Source organism: Megascapheus bottae, chromosome 10 (assembly GCF_031878675.1).
Source record: "Megascapheus bottae isolate mThoBot1 chromosome 10, mThoBot2.hap1, whole genome shotgun sequence".
Classification (NCBI taxonomy): Eukaryota; Metazoa; Chordata; class Mammalia; order Rodentia; family Geomyidae; genus Megascapheus; species Megascapheus bottae.
This window is the reverse complement of record NC_143518.1, coordinates 57,361,490-57,383,188: the sequence shown is the minus strand read 5'-3', so window position 1 is coordinate 57,383,188 and position 21,699 is coordinate 57,361,490. Positions and strand designations below refer to the sequence as shown.

At 52.1% G+C, this 21,699-nt stretch overlaps 1 protein-coding gene across 1 annotated transcript in view; it reads right to left on the bottom strand.

The window, feature by feature from the left end:
- Positions 1-18,806, bottom strand: part of Syt2 (synaptotagmin 2) — a 95,289-nt gene extending 76,483 nt beyond the window's left edge. Inside the window, exon 1 of the mRNA XM_090341416.1 lies at positions 18,676-18,806. The gene's annotated coding sequence lies outside the window, so the exon portion shown is untranslated. The remainder of the gene's footprint in view (positions 1-18,675) is intronic.
- Positions 18,807-21,699: the final 2,893 nt, after the last annotated feature.

Genomic DNA, 21,699 nt, shown 5'->3' with positions numbered 1-21,699 from the left:
CCAGGACCAGTGTATACATGTGTGCCTGTACATGCGCGCACGTGCATGGGCGCGCGCGCGTGCGCGCGCGCACACACACACACACACGCACACACACAATAGTCCAAGGACACAATGGACCCTCAGGAGCGCAGCTACTCGGCCCCACCCCCTACAGAGATGTCACAGTTCCTTGGCCCCCTGGGGCAGATGTTGGCATGGGCCGCCCTCATTGCCCAGCTGCTACCTTGTGTCTGGGTGTGAAACATGAAGCCCCAAACCCAGTGTGAACCCCAAACTCAGCCTCCCCAGGTCCCATGGTGCCAGCAACTAATACACATCTCCAAAGCCATATTTATATTCCAGCAGCACAAGGGGAGCAAAAGTGTTCCCGGACTCGCTTTGATTGACGGTGCCACGTGTGCCACCATGAGATGTGAGCTAGAGATGGTTTATGCTCAAAGGCTCGTTTGCAGGAGAACTTGACATCTTCCTCTCACAGACCCAGACGGTGCTGACACCAGCAGCAACTGGAGGAGAGATTCATGAGCTGGTCTGAGGAAGGGACCTTATGAGGTCATTCACTGACTGCCTCCACGCAATCATCTCCCTCAGAAAATTCTTCTCTATATAAATCTATATAAATATGACACCCTCCCTTACACCCTCGACACCTGCCAGATGTCTGAGTGCTATGGGCAAGTACAGCCTCCATCTAACCTAAACTCAGTTTGCTTTCGACCATTGCTCTAGCCCCTTCGTAGGTCACACACCCTGATCGTAGTTGCTCTGGGACACAAGTGCCAGGCCACTCCCTATTTGTGCTATCAAACAATAAGAAGGCTGACCTGCTACCTCCTCTCCTCCCCCCACCCTGCTCCCCGGGGTAGGTGACTGAGGACCCTTTCCAGAGCCCCTTTCTCAGGCCCTGGGAACTCTCTGTTTATCTGGAGCTCTAAAAAGCTACATCAGGGGTTTTCCAGCCAGGCCTCTTCATCTTACAGAGAAAGGAACAGACCCGAAAAGAATTGACAAGCTCAAGGTCACCTGAGGAGCTGGCAGCAGAGCCAGAAATCCCAGTTCTCTTTCCCATCCAGATCCTGTCGCCAAGCTTGGAACTCATCACACACGCACGCACACAGAGGCCAGGTGGGGGTGCTACCTGTGTGTTGTGTGTCCCTGGTCATACACCCTGGCTGTCAGGAAGGGACTGGCTCCCATAAGAAGCCTTGGGGATGCCAGGGATCCCATAAGAAAGAGGAGTGGGTGTCCCCCACATTTAGTTCGAGTTGCAATTCTAGCTCTCCTCTGAACTGTTGTCTCTAGAGAACTTTGATAAGAGAATCATAGCACTATGGATGGAGCAGGGGGTAACATGAGTCCCAAACATTGCAGAGAGAATTCAGAGGCTACACATGACTTTCTGCCCATCTTCTCCACCTGTCTGCCACACACTCACTATGGAACGCTGGCCAGGCCTTCCCACACCTCAGGCTACTTTTCCAGGGGCCTCACTCATTTACAGACTCACTCACTCATTCACCTACTCTTCGCTCACTCCTTTCAATACTCACAGACAAGCACTCAATGCAAGCTCGAGTGCTGATGAAGACGGAGCAGATGGTCCCTGTCCTTCACAGAAAGCCCCATGTAGAACACTAGGCCCAACATAGGAGTGGGCTAGCCACTCACAGGACTGCAATCTGAAGACACAGGTTTAAAACCAATCTGGACAGAAAAGCCTACAAGACTCTATTTCCAATTAACCAGCCAAAAAGCTTGACTGGGGATGTGGCTCAGTGATAGAGTGCCAGCCATGTATGAAAAAGTCTAGACATTGAGCGAGGCACTGAAGAAAGAAAGAGAGGGGGAAGAAACAGAGACAGAAGGAGAAATGGAAGGAGAAAAAGGGGAAAGGAGAGAAGGAAGGAAGGAAGGAAGCAAGCAAGCAAGCAGGCAAGCAAGCACTGGAGTCCTAGGCTTTGTTCTCAAATGCACTGTCTTTTACCTCCAGCTCCCTGCTTTTGAGCAGCCTGGCCCAGATCAATTCTGCTGCTAGAAAATGCAGTGCAGACACGCCAAGTTTCACTGGGAGCATCAACTCCTGATGGCTGGGGGGTGGAGGGAAGCAGCAATGGTTTGTGTGGAATCACAAATCCAGAGTCTATCACACAGCTGTCACACACACATACACAAACCCAAGCCTAGGACCCCACGGGAGCTGTGCTGAGCAGAGATGGAGACATGGACGGAAACCCTGTGTCATCATCCTGTCCACTGAAGATAAGGTCTCAGGCCCAACTGATCTTCTGTGTGCGCGCGTGTGCGTGCGTGCGTGCGTGCGTGCGTGTGAATCTTTTCCACTCTGAGCCAAACACTCCCACATCCACACACCACAGAAACCCAAACAAGCAGGAAATGCTTTCTGAGCCGGCACGGCTATGGTAATTCCATGGTGGCTTAGGCTGTGGTGAGAACTATATACCATATACCGTGTACATATTCCAACTCTTATGTAGCTTGATATATATGGTGTTTATTTCTCAGTTATTCCTAACAAAGATGGAAAATGTGTGGACATGGTGACACATACCTATCACCTCAGTATTTGGGAAGAGATAAGAGAATCTTAAGTTCAAGGCCAGCTTAGGCTACAGAGTATAAAACAAAAAATGTATGGAACAGAAAATTTTATTAGTTTATTTCTTTTGTGCTAGTATTGAGGCTTGAACTCAGGGCCTCAGTCATGCTTTTTTGCTCAAGGCCGGCACTCTCTACCACTTGAGACACTTCCACTTTGTGTGGGGGGAAGGGGGGGTAATGGGGCTTGAACTCGGCCTGGGCACTGTCTCTGAGCAATTCAGTTCAAGGCTACCCTGAGCCAAGCCTCACTTATCATTTTCTAGAGGCTACTTGGAGTCTCAGGTCCTTTTGTGCCCAGGCTGGCTTTGAACCTTGAGCCTCAGATCTCAGCCTCCTGAGTAGCTAGGATTACATGCGTGAGTCACCGTACCCGGCTACACTTACGATTTTTGATGCTTAAGTGGAGATGAGAGTCTCACAGACTTTCCTGCCTAGACTGGCTTCAGTCCTCAATGCTCAGATCCTAGCCTCCGAATGGCTGCTTCCAGGCGGGAGCCACTAGAGCCTGGCACAGATCTTGCTTCACCTAGGCTGGCATGGACTATGACCCTCCTTCCTGCGCTCCCCTGTGCTACTGCATCTGGCTATTGGTTGAGATTAAATCTTGTAAACTTTTATGCCCAGACTGGCCTTGAAGCTCAATCTTCTGCTCAGCCACCCAAGTAGCCAGACTATAGGCATTGCCACCATACCTAGCTTAGGGGGTTAATAGGCAGACTTCCAAGGAGACACAATCCTTAATTCTGCATCCAGCTCTTGGCATTTCTCTACTAGGTACACTGACTCCAGATTCTCTGGGTAAGACAGGAAGAGTATACCAGAAGATAAATGAGCATTTAGTTATGTAGAAGGCTAGACACAAGGAAGAACTTCCTCAGCATACTGAGTTATCAGCATTAAGCAGTGATTCATGCAGCTTTAGATGTCCAGTAAGATCGGCTAAAGGAAGTGTGTGTCTCCCATTTGTGAGAGCAGCTGGCATTCTTGGATTTCCTTAACACCCACAGAGCTGTGCTCCCAACAGAACCAGTCCCCCAGCTGGGCCAACATGACAAACTCCAGAGGGGTCCTGTGGCCCCAGTGTGGGCTCAATCTCCCTTCCCTGCAGTGCACAGCTGAGAGAGTGGCACAGGGGGATGAACTTGCTGCTGAATGTCATTCAGCCGCCTGCTAGCAAGATGACCTTGAGTGGGCAGAATGACCTTGAGGACATCTACTTTAGCTGCCTGCATCCCTCTATTTTCTTCTGCAAGTGGGGGTAAAATATCACATGCTTTAAAACGGCACTGGAGTAACGGCTGTTCCAAGCTGTAAATTTCCTAACCACCATTGAGTTGGACGTTTTGAGTAGGTGATCTTACAACCAATAAATTCACCTCACTAGAGCTCAGGAAAAAGTCAGAGACACAGAAAGCATTTGCCTCTGTGTTGAGACTCTGGCTAGGTACCACTGCACCAACGCTGGGGTCTGGGGTCTATGGGCTGAGCCCTCTGGCCACATCCATGTCACCTGGGGTGCATTTGTCCCCATCTCTGTTGAGCCCACTGCTTCCCAGGAATCTTTGACAGATCATCTTCTTTTTCTGGGTCTGTTATTTATTTATTTATTATTTGGTTGGTTGGTTAGTTGGTTGATTAGTTTGTAAGGACTGAGGTCTGAACTCAGGACCTTCCAATTTCTAGGCAAATGTTCTATACCTGGGACCCATGCAGCCAGCCTTTTAGCTTTCATTGTTGTTGCTTTTATTTTTTCAGATAAAGACACCTGCTTTTTGTCCAGGCCACTTCAGATATGATCCTTCTGTCTCTGCCGCCTAAGTAGCTCAGATTACAAGTGTGAACCACTATACCCAGATTTTGGCTTTGTCTAAAAAAAAAAAAGGCTTAGGCTGGGAGTTTGGCCTAGTGGTAGAGTGCTTGCCTAACACGCACGAAGACCCAGGTTCAATTCCTCAGTACCTCATACATAGAAAAAAGCCGAGGGGCCGGGAGTTTAGCCTAGTGGTAGAGTGCTTGCCTAGCATGCATGAAGACCCGGGTTCGATTCCTCGGTACCACATACATAGAAAAAAGCTGGAAGTGGTGCTGAGGCTCAAGTGGTAGAGCTCTAGCCTTGAGAAAGTCCAAGGACAGTGCTCAGGCCCTGAGCTCAAGCTCAGGACTGGCAAAAAAAAAAAAAAAAAAAAAAAAAAAAGCAACTCTGATAAAAGCAGAGTTGCTTTTACTTCTCAAGCCAATTAAAGTTGGGGTAGTTGAGAAAGTATTCCTTGAATACCCTTCCTTCCCAGCCCCAAGGAAAGCCTAATGTGATGGCTCATGTCTGTAATCTTAAATACTCAGGAAGCTGAGGATGAAGGGATTACAACTGGAGGCCAGTCTGCCAGCCAGGGCACATATTTGAGGGACTGTATCTCCGCCAATAAAACACTGAGTATGATAGTACCTCTGCCATCCCCGTTATCTGGGATGCATGTGTAAGCTGATCACAGTCTAGGCTAACCCAGTCAAAAAGCAAGACCTTATTTGAAAAATAATTAAAATGAAAGGAGCTAAAGGTATGGTTCAAGTAGTAGAGCACCTGCCTAGCAAGCACAAGGCCCTGAGTACAAACCCAAGTCATGGGACTTGAACTCAGGGCCTGAATATTATCCCTGAGCTCTGAGGCTCTTCAGTCCTACCCCTTGAGCCAGAGGGCCACTTCCCATGAACCCAGGTTCTATAAAGAGAAACTAGCATCCCTGGAAAGAGCCTCAGCCCCAGAGGTCACCTGAAGCCAGTGGGAAAGGCACCCACAACGCCCTTGGCCCTGGCTTGCATCCCTGAGCCTATGCTCCATTCAGGCTGCCCAGTAGACAGCCAGGTACCAGTGAGCATGTGAGACACAGAGAATGCCCACAGGTTCTGTCCTGGGGTACCAAATGCTGGGGTGCTTGGAGCCCACTTATGTAGTAACCATATTTATCATATTAGAAAATGAAACTGAATGCCTAGAACATGCATGAAGACCTGGGTTGGATTCCACATACATAGAAAAGCCGGGAGTGGTTCTGTGGCTCAAGTGGTAGAGCGCTAGCCTTGAGGAAAGCCCAAGGACAGTGCTAAGGCCCTGAGTTCAAGCCCTAGGACTGGCAAAAAAAAAAATGAAGCTAAAAAAAATCTAAATTACTAGCTTAAAAACTGATTTTTTTAGGAAGTGGTGCTTTGGCTCAGGGTGGTAGAGAGCTAGCCTTGAGCTGAAGAGCTCAGGGATAGAGCCCAAGCCCAGAGTTCAAGCCCCATGATCAACAACAACAACAAAAAAATTGATCATGTGTTAACATATTTCAGTATTTCAAAGTAACCATGTTTTCCCAGGAAGATAAAAAAAAAAGTATCTAACTGACAGATTTGCAGTAAGAAATAAGGAGGCAAGCAAGGCACCTGTGGTTCATGCCTATAATCCTAGCTACACAGGAGACTGAGATCTGAAGATCATCATTCATAACATCTTTTTTTTTTCCCAGTCCTGGGGCTTGTACTCAGGGCCTGAGCACTCTCCTTGGACCTTCTCAAGGCTAGAGCTCTATCACCTGAGCCACAGCACCACTTCTGTTTTTTTTTTTTCTATGTATGTGGTACCAAGGAATTGAACCTGGGTCTTCGTGCATGCTAGGTAAGCACTCTACCACTAGGCCAAACGCCTGGCCTGAAGATCATTATTCAAAGCCTGCCCAGGCCAAAAATATCTATGAGATTCTCATCTCCAATTAACTACCAAAAAAGCTAGAAGTAGAGCTGTTGTTCAAATGGTAGCAAAAAAGCTCAAGGACAGTGCCCAGGCCCTCTGTTCAAGTCCCAGAACCAGCACCAAAAAGAAATAAAGGAAAAAGAAAAGAAATAAGAACATCTTATTTCCTTTTGTTGGTGGAGGTGTTGATCTTGGACCTTGAACTCAGATCTTGGGCGCTGTCCTTGAGCCCTTTTGCTCAAGGCTAGCACTCACCTATTTGGAGCCCACAGTGCCACTTCTGGTTTTCTAACAGTTGATTGGAGGTAAGAGTATCATGGACTTTTCTGCTTCAAGCCTCAGTCCTCAGATCTCGGCATCCTGTGTAGCTAGGATTACAGGCATAAGCCAACAAACAGGCCCCGGCTTTTATTTCTTATTTCTTATCTTTGCGAATCTCCCTGGGATTTGATTTACTAGACAGGAGCTGCGGCCTCAGATGGCAGCTTCCATGTTTAGTCTGTGACAGTAAGCTACTTCGTGTGAAGAAACATAATTAGAAGAACAAGGATTATTTAATAAAAACCTTCCCAGATCACTGAATATTCTTTGATATGACAACCTAACATATGTCAGTTTATATTCTTCATTTTTTCTAGTACCATGGCTTGCACACAGGGCCTCATACTTGCTTGGCTTGTTTGTTTATGGCTAGCGCTTTACCATTTGACTCATACCACCAATCCAGCATGTTGTAGGTTAATTGGAGACTGAGTCTCTCAGACTTTCTTGCCTAGGCTGGCTTTGAACTACAGTCCTCCAGGTCTCAGTCTTCTGAGTAGCTAGGATTGCAGATGTGAGGCACTGATATCCAGCTGTGTTTCTTAAAAACTAACCGCAGTTTGGATTCTGAAATGTCAAGCTTGGAATGAGCATGATTTTATAACATCATGCATTTATCATTTTGAAAACATTGCTTTACTCAGTTGTGCGGATCTTTCAAATATTGACAAACTTCACTAATATGAACAAGTCTGATCCATTCATATTCCCATGGATAGGATCAGAAAATGGCTGATGGATTTTTCAGAATTCTAATTTTTGCTTACAAAGCTTAGATTTTACCATTGGCAACTCAGTGATTTTTTTCTTCTTCAGGTGACAGCCCAGGTGGTTTATTCATTTTGGCAGCCATGTCTGCCCAACACCCAGATCCCACTAACAGGACTCGGCCAGCCATTCTCCCAGGCTAGGTGCATGGGCATGTGGCCAGTTCAGCTGGTAACTCAGAGAGGTGCCAGGGCCCTGCGCTGCTAGTGTTTATCATTTTCAGCTTTTGACAGGTGGCATTATAGAATATAACTCTTTGTGTGTGCTTCTGATTTCATTCCAGTGGACATTAAAGAGATGTGCTTTCTATAATCATCTCTTTTTGTTTTGCTGAGACAGCCTGGCCTGGAGCTCATTTTATATCTATGTAGCCTCAGTTAGCCTCAAACTCATGATCCTCCTGCCTCCACCTTCCAAGTGGTGGGATTCCAGGAGTGTGCCACCTACATTCAGCATAAAGTCAGAATCTCCATTGCTTCATCAAAGACATGCTTCGTATGGATGCTTTGTGTGAGCCCATCACAATACTGAGGCCTCTGCTCTTGTTTAATTTTTTCACTCGTGGCAGCACTCTACCACTTGAGTCACAGCACCATGTCCAACTTCTTTGGTAATTAGGTGGAGATAAAAGTTCCATGGAGCCGGGACCAGTGGCTCACGCCTGTAATCCTAGCTACTCAGGAGGCTGAGATCTGAGGATCAAGGTTCAAAGCCAGCCAGAGCACAAAAGGACCTGAGACTCTTGAGCTAAAGAGCTCAAGGACAGCACACCCAGGCCCAGAGTTCAAGTCTCACGACTGACAAAAAAAAAAAAGTTCCACGGATTTTCCTGCTCTGGCTTTGCATGAGGATCCTCTGATCTCAGCTTCCTGAGTAGCAAGGATTACAGATGTGAGCCACCATCTCAAAGAGGAGCGTCCACCTCAAAGATACTCTAAAAAATTGGCATGCCCTTACCTCCTGACTCATTTAGGAGGTGTGACAGGGGAAGGGAACAGTGACAGGTTGGTGCCATGGTCTCAGCTTGCACTGATGAACGAGCACTTTCATCCACCGTCAGTCAAGGGTAAAAATGGCAGCAACCACTTCATTATCAAATCCGATTTGACCTTAGGGATCCCCTGAGAAGTTCTTGGGGACTTCCAGGGACTGGTGAACACACTTTACAAACTGCTATTAAAAGACATCTCCTCTAATCTTCATGGGGGCCCTGTTTCCTGGGGGTTCCATCTTCAGATGAGGACCTGACACTCAGAGAGTCCATGACGCACAGGAAGGGGCAGCCTTGCTTTAAACCCAGGCGACGTGATTCCTAGCTTCATGCTTGCTCCCCTCAAAACATGCAACTGTGGGGTATGGGCCCTGTGCCAGGCATCTCCTCCCTCCTCCCCCACCACCTCACCTCCTAGGGTCTTTGGGGTTCACTATTTTCACCAGGAGGAGTTCTGGGGCCACCTGCCAGCCTCATACTGACAAAAGGCCTTGGTCCTGTTACTGTCAGCCTGCTGCCCCTCAAGCAGCAGGAGACCAGATGGGGAGGAGGCCTCCCTGAAATGAGACTGGTTTCCAGCACCAGGGAGTAAATGGGATTTCTCAGCTCTGTTCCCCACCCACCCCCAACTTCTGCAATGCCAGGATTGCTTTGGATCCAAGGTCCCCTTATTAGCCTTGCCAATGCAATGCTTTGTCCTCCCCTAGGAGACTCTCAGGAAGGGTGGACCATCCTACCACCACCAATTAACTTGTTACTCACTAACACTAAGCCAATGGCAAGCTGCCCTGGGGTTCCCTGGGATTTATCCCTAACTTTTCTTGGCTGCCAACAGAAATACTAAATTTCTGTCCCAGATCTGCTTCCCTGAAGGACCTGAACACACAACCCTAGGTTCTCGCTTTGAATTTGTGTGTGCTGGTGGTAGGACTCGAACTCAGAACCTGGGCACTGTCCTTGAGCTTTTCTTTTCTTTTTTTTTTTGCTGGGTCATGGGGCTTGATCTCTGTCTGGGCGCTGTCCCTGAGCTCTTCAGCTACCCTATCCTTGAGCCAAGCCCCATTTCCTGTTTTCTGGAGGTTAATTGGAGATAAGTCTCAGGTTCTTTTGTGCTCTGGCTGGCTTTGAACTTTGGTCCTCAGATCTCAGCCTCCTGAGTAGCTGGGATGACAGGCGTGAGCCAGCGCACCCTGCCTCCCTGAGTTTTTTCATTCAAGACTGATACCCCTACCCATACATCTCTACTTCCAGCTTTTTCTTGTTTACTAGAAATAGGAGTCCTGTGGATTTGTCTGCCCTGGCTGACTCTGGGCCTCAGTCCTCAGATCTCAGCCTCCTGGATAGATCGGAGTACAGAGGTGAGCCACCAGCATCTGGAATCTTTTTTGAAACTTTTCAATGCAGCTCAGATTGACCTTGAACTCAAGATCCTCCTGTTGCTGGGATTCTTGATAGGTACACCACGCCTGGCTTTCTTGTTTCCCGCTCTATACTCTCTCCTACAGGTCTCTATCCCTCCTGGCGCCATGTCTCAAGCCTCATTGCTAAACTGACTTTTGTCCACTGTAGTTGGCTCCCTGAGGGCTCCAAGGTTGGCAGAGGCCCCTAAGGAGGCTGGAGGGAGCCAGGCATCTGTGGCTTCTGCCTATAATTCTAGCTACCCAGGAGGCTGAGATCTGAGGATCAGAGTTCAAAGCTAGACCAAGCAGGACAGTCCATGAGACTCTTACCTCGATTAACCTCAGGAAAACCAGAAATGGAGCTGTGGCTCAAAGTAGTAAAGCACTAGCTTTGAGCAGAAATGCTCAGAGACAGCATCCGGGCCCCGAGTTCAAGCTCCATGACTGACAAAATAAAATGGAGGAAGGAGGGAAAGAGCAGTGTGCTGGCTCACAACTACAATCATAGGTACTTGGAAAGCGGAGATTGGGAGGTTTGAGGCCTTATTAATAAGTTGGCTGTCCTAGCATGTACCTGTTATCCTAATAGGAGGACTGAGATCTAGGCCAGCCAGAGCAAAAAGTTGAAAGCTCACCTAAGAATATAATGCAGAAGAGAAGATGGCTCAAATGATAGAGTATCTGTCTAGCAATCGTAAGGCCCTGAGTTCAAAGCCTCTGGTCACCACAAATACTCCCCCATCTCCAGGAAGGTGTGGCAGGAGGAGCAGACCCCATGTCAGAGAAGATGGCCTCATACCTGTAAGCCAAGCTACTCAGAAGTCTAAGACCTGAGGACTGCAGTTCAAAGCCAGCACCAGCAGGAAAGGCAAGCAAGATTCTTTTTTTTTCTTTTCTTTTCTTGTGGGTCATAGGGCTTGAACTCGGCCTGGGTGCTGTCCCTGAGCTCTTCAGCTCAAGGCTACCAACCTTGAGCCAAGCCCCACTTCCCATTTTCTAGAGGTTAATTGGAGTCTCAGGTCCTTTTGTGCCTGGCTAGCTTTGAACCTTGATCCTCAGATCTCAGCCTCCTGAGTAGCTAGGATTACAGGTGTGAGCCACCACACCCAGCTTCCAGCAAGATTCTTATCTCAAAATAACCACCACCACCAAAAAAATTTTTGATTTAAAAAGCCAGAAGTGGAGCTATGGCTCAGAGATAGAATACTAGCCTCGAGGGAAGAAAAAAAAAAAAAAAAACTCAAGGCCCTGAGTTAAAGCTCTAGACTAGCACCAAAAAAAAGGACTTTCTTTCTATAAATGTATAAAAGCTCTTTCCTCGGTCACCCTTCAGCACAGTAAGCACATGCCCAAGCCATCCGGCTTGTCACTCCAGAACAGAGTCAACCATGAAGAAAAGACACGGCTACCCACCCAGTCCGCAGCAGGCAGCAGGGCTCTTCCAGAGGCCCCTCGGTGTCTGGGCCTGCCTGCTCAGGAAGCCATATCTGCTCTGGCCAGGGACACATTGGCCCCATCCCTGGACTCTGCCATAACACACGTCCCTAATGGGCTTGACTGTGCAGCACGCCATCTGCTTCCACTCACTTCAGAAGAAGCAGACTTAGACTGGGAGGGAGAAGGAAAAGATGAGAGAGGAAGGAACAGAGGGAGTGGAGAGATGAGGCACCGGATGATATGCATTCTCTTTCTCACATACACACTCACATGCACACACACTCATCCACAGGCACACTTGTCCAAGCAGTACAGTTGGTTATAACTCCCGGCTCTGTCACAGGCCACCTTCCTTCCCACAGCCTCTCCCTCCTGGCCGTCATCCCCACTCTCTTCATCTCTGACAAGCAATTGAGCTGAAGGAGGTGTAGAAGGCCCAGGGTAGGAGCGAGGACCTGCTGCTCCCAACACAGAGAGGCAAACATCTAATATGCCAAATACCACGATCTGATCACTACACACTCCCTCTCCCCCCCCCACACACACACAATCACACTTCAGCCCATCAGTACGTGCACTTGTCCTCTTTCAATTAGTGTGTGTGTGTGTGTATGTGTGTGCCTGCCAGTCCTGGGGCTTAAACTCAGGGCCTGGATGCTGTCCTTGAGCGTTTGTGCTCAAGGCTAACAGTCTAGCTCCTTAAGCCACAGCTCTACTTCAGGCTTTTTAGTGGTTAGTTGGAGATAACAGTCTCATGAATTCTCCTGCCCTGGCTGGCCACAAACCACAATCCTCAGATCTCAGCTTCCTGAGTCACCAGCATCCAGCTTCAATGAATATTTTAAAATATATAAGGTCCAGGACTCAGTGTGATGAGGCATGTAATCCCAGCACTCAGGAGGCCATCTCACATTTACACCAGCGCTGACTACATACTAAGGCCCTGTCTACGCACACACACAAACTCGAAGAAGGGGAAGAAGATGAGGAAGAAGAAAAGGAGGCAGCGCAGGATGAGTGTGTCCTTACTCCAGACTCCTTGGGTGTGGAAAGGGTTAAGCCTCTCTCAGTCCCCACCCCCCAACCTGGGTTGGAGCCCCTCACTTGCTGTTCCTTCATTCATTCCTGTGCTCCCATCTCCCCAGTGCCCTGCACAAAGCTATAACCACTTACCCTGGATATTAAGATGCAGGCAGCAATAACGATACGTTCCACCTCTAATTGCAATATTCCCTAAACACTAAATCCGACAGCCACCACATCAACCCAATCATGGGCAGCCCTGGCAGGGCTCTCCCTGGCCAGGGACTCGCTGCCCACATGGAGGCACCGTCTTCATCCCTGCCCACAAAGTGCACTGTCCCTGTGGATGCTACAGAGCCCAGCTCATCAGCAGGAGGCCCTTGGCACCCAGCTTCTGCACGGGGCAAAGGGAGAGAGGCAAGCTCCACAGACTGGGGAGACCCGATCCTTAGACGGCTGCCGGGAGGCTGGGAGCCTGGGCACCTCACACTGGCCGTGAGAAATGTTTCCTATGAGTGCTGGGGTCCCCCCATCCTGCCTTGGGGTGGGGGCCACCTGTGAGAGGGATCAGGGTGATTTTGAGTTCCCTGTGCCTTTCAGAGAGCGTGCCTTGGCCATGTGAATGGAAAGCTGAGGAAAATGAGAAAGGCAGGGGAGTCAAGAAGGGCCAGGCCACAGCATGCGGGCTCTGCTGCCCCTAATCATGAGGCCGGCTTCAGGGCTGCGCTACACTGGGACCAGACTTCTCAGGCTGGTGGCCAGAGGAGAAGCACAGCCTACTCCCTCCCATTCTCTCTGCCTTCCTTCTGTCCCTCAAGCATGCAGGCACACTCGCTCACGCGCGCGCGCACACACGCACACACGCACACACGCACACACGCACACATTCTACTTCAGGGCTGCCCAGGAATTATTTCATCACCTCTTGGGAACTTACACACACAGTCTGGGCACTGATGCTACCCATTACTGATAAGGCTGCAGGGGGGTGGGGGGGCTCCGATGTCCAGATGCCCCTCATTCACTCTAGTCCTTCCACCACCCCCCCCAATCCTCCTTCAGAGCTGATGCCTCTCAAGAAGACACCGGAAGCCTTATGGAAAAGCCGAGGAAACCTTGTATCCCAGAGGGGAGCTCATCCAATTTCTCCAAGGGATCCACGCCGAAAATCTGCTGCTTCATTTTAATCACCCAGTCGCCTTTCCATGCTCAGAGCATTGGTGACCTCATTCCCAGAGTCCCCAGGACTCCCAACCATATCTTCTATGATATAGGCAACACTGGGGAGCAGGGAGGGGAAAGAGGAGGAAAGTGCTCCCCCCCCACACACAAGTGCCTCTGATCTGGCGATTTAGAACAAGCCCGTTACTCCTCTGGTCTTCACGTTTTTCCCCTCAGTACTATGGTTTGAACAGTCTTGTGCTTGCTGGGGAGGCACGCTACTACTTGAACCATACTTCTAGCCCTTCTTGCTTTAGTTATTTTGAGGGTAGGTCTTTCACTGATGCCCAGGCTGGAAGAGAGTGGGCGTCTCCTACTTCATGTTTATGCTTCCCACGGGACTGGGAATAAAGGCGTGAATCTAGCTATTGCTTGAGATGAGGTCTCTCTAGTTCTTTTTGCCCAGGTTAACCTCTAACTGTGATTCTTTTTTTCTCCCTCACTCTTAACCCTACCAAGTAGCTGCGCAGGCATTACCCACCACCTCTGGCTTTATTGTGAAAATGGGGCCAGGGCTGCATCCTCTGAGGTCCCATATGGGTATGGCTGATGGGAAGTCTTTTCTGAACCGCTGTCTCATGGGGGAAGGGGTCTAACTGTTGCCTACTGGAACCTCCTGGCCTAAGCCTTTTCTTATGCCCACTGGGTAAGTGATGCTAATGGAAAACCTAAAATCCTGAGGCCTTCAGGTAAAGCAGCCAAAGAAGGACTTCTCCTGAGGGTAACGCGAACAACCCCCTTCCTTCCTTTCTTCTTCCTTCCCTCCCTCCCTCCTTCTTTCTTTTCTTCTTTCCTTCCTTCCTTCCTTCCTTCCTCCCCTCCTTTCCTTCCTTTTTTCCTTCCTTCCTTCTTTCTTTCTTTCCTCCTCTCCCTAGCTCCTTTTCTAATTCTTGGCTCTGACCACCCCAGATCTGGGGGGTTGCTTAGAGGATCAAACATCCTGGGGTTTTCATGCTCCATTTTAGTGAGGCCTGCAATTCACATACTATTTTCCTAAGTATAAGGTTGGGAAGGGGTTCCAGATTCCAGGCCCCAGATGGGGGTGGGAGGGAGGAGGCTGCCTCCTCAGGACACCCGGCCAGGGAGGAAACTTCCACAGCAGCTCTGGCTCGTGCTGCATATGGGGAGCGCACCTCAGTGGTTAACTTTAGGCCCGCCTCTAAGGGAACGGCTGGTAGTCCCGAGTCGCAAGACTGCTCAGGTCCCTCTGGGCCACGATCCAGATTTCCCCATCACTCTGGCTACTTCTTTGAACTGTCTGTTCCTGGGATGAAGATGAAAGATTGCTGGGACAGAGCCTTCCCAGAAATTAAGCCTTGGCAGGAAATGGCTCATTAGGCGTCAAGAAGCACCTGAAAGTTGGAGGAATGAAAACTGAAATGGGGGCCACCAGTGGTTAGGGAAGCTCGTTCCTTTGGATTTTTAAGACTATCAGAGTCAGAACACACTCCTTCCAGCTGGAGCCCCGGCAGGAGCCCTGCCTGCAGACAGACAGAGGTGTGCGAGGAGCCTGCCCACAGTGCAATGATGGTGCTTCCATAGCCTTGCCAGGTGCCAGTATGACTTTACAGGAATTCATTCACTTAGTGAATGTCACAGACCGGAATTATAGTTCTGTTCTACATAGGGGAAGACCAAGAATCAAGAGTCTGATTCAGTTGCCAAAAGACATATCAAGTGGCAGAGCCAGAAGGATCTCAACCGCTTAGAAAAAAAATTAATATGTATGGTATTTTTCCCAAAGGAACTATGTCACTATTGCAGGCTTCCTGGCTGAGCATCTGAGCAACTAGGACTAGACAGATGCGTGCAGCACACAAGACTCTTCACATGGAGAACTTAAAAGCTGCGTCTGTCCAAAGAGCTGTGGACTATTTTAAAGACCACCTTAGTAGTTGTTTGCACAATACAATCTTGTGAAGTAAGAATTGTTATTTCTTTTGATAGAGGACACTCTTCAGGTCTGGTCAGGCCAGGAATGCAATCAGATTTGTTCTCACCAAAATCTCTTATTATCTTGTATGGTTTGGGCACAGAGTAGACTGTCAAAAACTAATAGATGAACCAGGCACCAGTGACTCACACCTGGAATACTAGCTACTCAGGAAGCTGAGATCTAAATAAGGATTGTGGTTCAAAGCCAGCCCAGGCAGAAAATCTGTGAGGCTCTTATCACAATTAGACAGACAGGCGCACACACACACACACACACACACACACACACACACACACACACACTTGCCAAACTGGAACTGAACTGTGGTTTAATGGAGCACTAGCCTTGAGGAAAAAGCTAAGGACAGCACCCAGACTCTGACTTCAAATCCCAGCACAGGCACAGACACACACAAAGTAGAGGAATAATTGTGAAGATAAAAGGAGAGGGCAAAGGTGGGGTTGTGATTGCAGGACTTTATATACATGTATAAAAATAGAACCATGAAGCCTATTAAAAGGGGAATAAGGAAGCATAGAGGAGATGACTAAATAATCCAAGTATATTGTATGCATGTTAGGAAATATCACAATGAAACCCCTTGTACCATTAATATATGTATGGAAGAACAGAATGATTGGGGAAACCAATGGTGGGTCAGAGTGGCTAAGCAAGGAACTTGGCCCCTTGGACAGGCAAATGCAGATCATCAGAGGTTGTGGTTGTGGGGTTCCCTTCTGCACCCACAGAGCCTACAACAGCGGTAACCCTGGAAATGTTTGCTAATAATTAATAGTAATTAATACTGTCACTCTTGGTAATTAGCAGCCCTGGGATTAGAACCCATGCTTGCCTGCTCTTGGCTTTTCTGATCTGCTTTTCTGATCTGACCCCTGGCTATGCAAAGGCCCTGCCATTCCTATCCCTAAAGCGGATCCTCCATACCCTGGACCATCTGTGGTGTCTAGCTCAAGACAAACAGACCTGGCTGCCCAGACCAGGAAAGTCCACACAGCAACTCTCAAAGCCACATGAAACAGCGTTTCTACTCAGCCTCGGCCTTCCATCAAGAGGGATATCTTGGTACAGATGTCCTTCTGGCTATGGACTCAAGCTGCCCTTCCCCTGCTCACCATCCTTCCTCACCCCCTGCTTCCAGCCCACCCACTGCCTCTCTGTCTACCCTCCCCAAAAAGGTTGCATTGACTTAGCAAGGAGGAAAAAGGACACCCAGCTAGGAGAGGGCACAAATCACGCAGAGGCCACTCAAGGTCAGGCATGCCCAGGTTGGGGGGGGAGGGGAAAAAACTGGGGGACTTGTTTGGGAAGAGGCTCCTTCAGACATCTCAAAACCCTCCCCCCCCTGCTCTGCAGTCCAAGGCAGCCTTGACCACAGCTACTGGAAGCTGCCTGAGGGGAAAGGCCCCAGCTGCCCGTGGCTGAGAGGTCGGGCCCAGCTCTAGCTCTGGAAAGGGCCCTGCTGATCTTAGGGAAGTGCATGTTTTGCCCAGGGATGAGAGCAACATCAGTCACAGACTCCTGTGCAGGCAGGGATCGCATCCGCAGAAGCCAACACCTTTCTCTTCCCCTCGTGTGCGCTCATCAGGCCCCAAAAGCTGAAAGAAGAAATGGGTTTGCATAACCCCCACCTCAAAAACATGTATAAAGGACCCCAATCTGTTTGTGGGTGGCTGGATGAAGCTGCCTGGTCTCTGCTCCTCCGGGGGAGGGAGAGCCAGGTCTGCAAGAAGCTGCAATTGGACTGCCTACCGCTGCCTCCCCTCCCTCACTTACCATTCCTGGCTCCTCTGTAGGCCAGGTGCAGGGGGGACCGCCTAAGGGGCTCCCAGAAAAAGACAGGCTTCTGGGGAGTCCTAGAAGAGGAGGCCAGGAGGTGTCTGTGAGCTGTGCAGTACTGCGGAGACCACACTACACCAGGGGAAGTCTATAGCACACAGGACGCAGGCCATTCATCAGGGGCACAGTGACAAAGGCCGAGGCTGGACCCCCTTGGCCAGGACTGTGGCCCCTGAGAATGATTCACCCTGGGACCTGACAGCAACTGCCGCTGCAGGGCTGCTAGGCCACTGTTTATCCACCAAGGCGCTGGGCACGTCCTGCAGCGCCAGAGCCGCCCTGCCCCCTCCCACCGGCCCCTCTGGCTCAACCTTAGGGGCATCAGGCATGGCTGTTTTCAGCACCTCGGATGATAGGCAGGCTGTGCTGAGACTAAACTGGGGTGATACTGAGCTGGGGAGATGGCTGTAAGGATCAAGGGTCACCCTGCTTCTCACCATCACCCCGGGGAAGGAGGAGCTCAGGTTACCAAGAACTAGAGAAACTGGCCTGCACAGGGGAGGCGCCCCCTCCTCTGGTCGGTGGCAGGGGCGTGGGGGGAATCCACGGGGACCGCAGCCATCTCCCTGGTGCCCCACACGCCAAGGATTTCCTCCTCCGCACTGCCACCCCGTTCCCACCTGGCCTCCCATCCCAGCCGGCCTCTGCCCCCGTCCTGGGCTGCCTGCTCCCCCTCCTCTCCCTCCACAGCCGAGGGAGAAGACCCCCAGCGGCGGGTGGGGGCCGGGGCACCTGTGGAGCGGCACGAAGGGACGCCGGAGGGGCACCGGCTGCGTGGGGTGGGGAGGGGATTCAGCTTCCCTCCCCACCCCGAGCATGGGGTAGGAGCGCCGTGGAGGAGCGCGGACCTCCCAGCCCGGCACCTGGGCGCAGGGCTGCGGAGGGACGGGCGGCCTCGCCGCTGCTGAGTCATGAGATTTGGAGGGCGGGAGGGGCGCTCCACCCCACCTCCCCCGCGGGACCCCCACGTCCAGGCGACCCGGGGTCTGCTCCCCCCTCTGCCCGGGGCGGGGGGGGCGCTGAAGGGCCCTCCCCTCCCTCGACGGCGGCGCTGGGGTCCCCCAGCTTCAGACAAGGTTGGGGGGACAGGGCACCAGGAGGAGGGGCGCGGGGAGGGGGGGGCGCGAGGCGCCGCGGCGGCCTCTCGGCGAGTCCTCCCGCGGAGATGGGGTGGGGGTCGCCCCGCCCGAGGCCCCCGGAAGAACGGGGCAAACTCCGCCCGAGGCCCGCGCGGGCGCCCGGCCCCCGCGCCCCAAACTTCCCGGGCGCCCCCCGCGCGCCCCGGAGCCGAGGCCCGCGAACCCCGGCCGGAAGGGAGAAACTTTGGAGGGGGCGAGCGGCGCCGCCCGGGCGGGCGGGGATGCGGACTCACCCTGAGCGACCTGGCGCGGCGGGGAGAGCCGGGGCCCCGAGGGGATGCGGCGCTGGCGACCGAGCCCTGAGGCGCGGAGTCCCCGCTCCGCCCCGGCCCCAACTCGACTCCGAAGTGCGGTGCCGCAAGACTTGCTGAGCTTAGCAGTCTGCGGCGCGGCGGAGGGAGGGGAGGAGGGAGGGAGGAGGGAGGGAGGAGGGAGGGCGAGGAGGAGGCGCGCAGAGGGGAGGCGGAGGGAGGGGAGAGCCGGGGGTGAGGGAGGGGCTGATCGATGGGCGAGCGCCGGGCGCTGCAGTGAGGGGCGGAGACCGAGCGCGGAGGGCGGGGGCCGCCCGGGACCCGGCCCGCAGAGGTGCGGGAGGGGATCGGGCGGCCGGCGGGGATCCGCGGCCTCCAAGGTCACCGCGGAGGCTGCCCCCGGGCGGGGAGAGCGGACGAGGGGCCCGTCCTGCCCCCCGGGCCGCCCCGCCCCGCCCCAGCCGCGACCCTGCGGGGCCCGGAGCCCCCGCGGTGACTCGAGGCCCTCCGGGCGCCGGGGTGGCCTCACGATCCCCGGGCCTGTGAAAAGGGGGTGGGGGCGCACGGTGCCGGGTGCAGACACCCGTCTCTAGGGTGGGGATGGTGGTCAGGCTGCAGAGGGGGCGCAGCCTGGTCCGGACCGCGCCAGGCGGGGACGGCGGAGGTGGGGCGGAGGCGAAGCGTGCGCCCTCGCCGCCCGGCCCGCCAACTTCACCTCCCGCCGCCCTCGGGTCACCCCAGACCCCGAGGAAGCGCGGAGGGGATGCGCGCAGAGCCGGCGAGCCGCGCGCGCGAGAGAAGCGGCCGCGCAGCCAGCCAGCCAGTGGGCTGCAGCCACGACGGGGCCACGAGCTCGCGGGGTGAGCGCACAGGCACGTGTGCCATCCTGGGGCCTGAACTCAGGGCTCGAGTTCTGCCCGGGGAGCTGCGCTACCGCCTTCTTCATGGTTAACTACAGAGAGAGTCTTGCAGACTTTCCTTCCCTGGGCTGGCTTTGAACCCCAGTCTTCCAATTTCATTGTCCTGGGAGGTAGGATTACAGGTGTGAGTCACCAGCACCCAATTCCCTTGGGGGTCTTAAAGTACAATGACACAATACCCACAGTCTTCACACACACACACACACACACACACACACACACACACACACACACACACACACACACACACACCCTTCCCAGCAGCAGCCATAGAGGAAGCCAGCACTGAGAGAGGAAGTAGTGGCCTCGTTGGGTGGACTCACCACACAGCCCTGCACCTCCACAGGGGGCGCCCAGCCCCTCCCTCTGCGTCAGCCGGGTCTGAGGACTTGGTGTCTCCCCCAAGAGGCAGCTCTACTGGCCCTGCTTCTTCCCACTCTGTGCACACATCTGGACCTACAGAACAGTGAACCCCTGTTGGGACAGCCTGGCCCCTAATGTACTCCAGTGTGCCTGCAGCAGCTGGCCCAGCGGCTCACCTCCAGTCCTGTGTCCCTGTGAGGCTCCAGCTTCTCCTAAGCACATGCAGGAACTGAGGTTAGAAGACTTCCTACACTGTCCAGAGAGTCAACGCCGGCATCATCTTGGTGAAACGAAAAATATGGTGTCCCTGGCTTCAGCCTTAGTGTTTTTAATTCATCAGGACCAGCTGTGTCTGGGCAGTAAGCCTAAGTGGGAGCTCAGTCAGAATCCCTCTTGCTTGTTGCCCCAGACTTCAGGACCTGGAAAAGACATCCACCCCTCCACACGCATCCAGGTGTGTGTGTGTGTGTGTGTGTGTGTGTGTGTGTGTGTGTGTGTGTGTGTGTGTGCAGCTATGCCTGTGCCCACACCCACAGGCACCAGCGTTGGGGCCTGCACTCAAGGCCTGGGTGCTGTCCCTAGCTTTTGTGCTCGAGCGTAGCAGTCTACCACTTGAGCTACAGCTACCCTTTCCGCTTTTTGGTGGTTAATTGGAGCTGAGTCTCACAGACTTTCTGCCCAGGCTGGCTTCAAATCTCAGTCCTCAAATCTCAGCCTCCTGAGTAGCGAGGATTACAGGTGTGAGCCAGCCATGCCTGGCTGGTTAGCCATTTTTGAAAGGCAAGTGCCTTGCTGCCCCTGGGGCAGCCTCTGTCTCTGGTAGGATCACTCTGAAGCCACCTGCCTGACGCTGGGATCCGGGGAGAGCCTGGCCATCCTCATGATGATCTGAGCCCAATCCCCACTTTCTTCCAGGCTTCCTTCTCTGGGTTTCCTGGGTATGGGAGAGAAAACAGCAGGGAGTTATGGTGCCTCTTCCTGAGGACCACAAAGCCCTGGGCATTTCTCCTGTGTGTTTTTGCAATTTCTTGCTCATGTGAGCACACACATACACTTGGACAGCTTTCCCCTCCGTTCTAGGGAGGTCCTTATCCTCAGCTGCTTTCAAAACCCTGCAGTCGTCTGTGCTCAGAGCAACCACAAAAGCCCCACAGAAGAAGCTGGCTCCCCCTGCAGGTCGGGCCCACTCCCATTTCCTGCCTTCACTCCTCCACTTCAGTAACGCACGCCTGCACGCTTCTCCATCTTCCTCTTCGCATTGTTCCTGACAATTAAATTAGCTCCAACTGCACCCCGTGGCTCACGCCTGCCATCCCAGCTACTCAGGAGGCTGAGATCTGAGAATCGAGGTTCAAAGCCAGCCCTGGCACAAAAGGACTTGAGACTTATCTCTAATTAACCTCTAGAAAACGGGAAGTTGGGTTTGATTCAAGGGTAGGCCTTGAGCTGAAGAACTCACGGACGCACCCAGGAGGAGTTCAAGCCCCATGACCCACAAAAAAAAAAATCAGTTCCAAAACATAACTGACATGCAATTCCTGACTGTCCTGATTTTCTTCTTCCAAGCTGACATTTTTGTAGACATCCCAAGTGTGGATGTGTTTTATATTTTCTTTAACACATTCATCTCATGAACTCATTAGACGCAGAGGGGGAGACATGGAAAAGACTTTCAACATGATACAATCCATATGGAATCTTAGGCTTTATTTAGTTACTTACA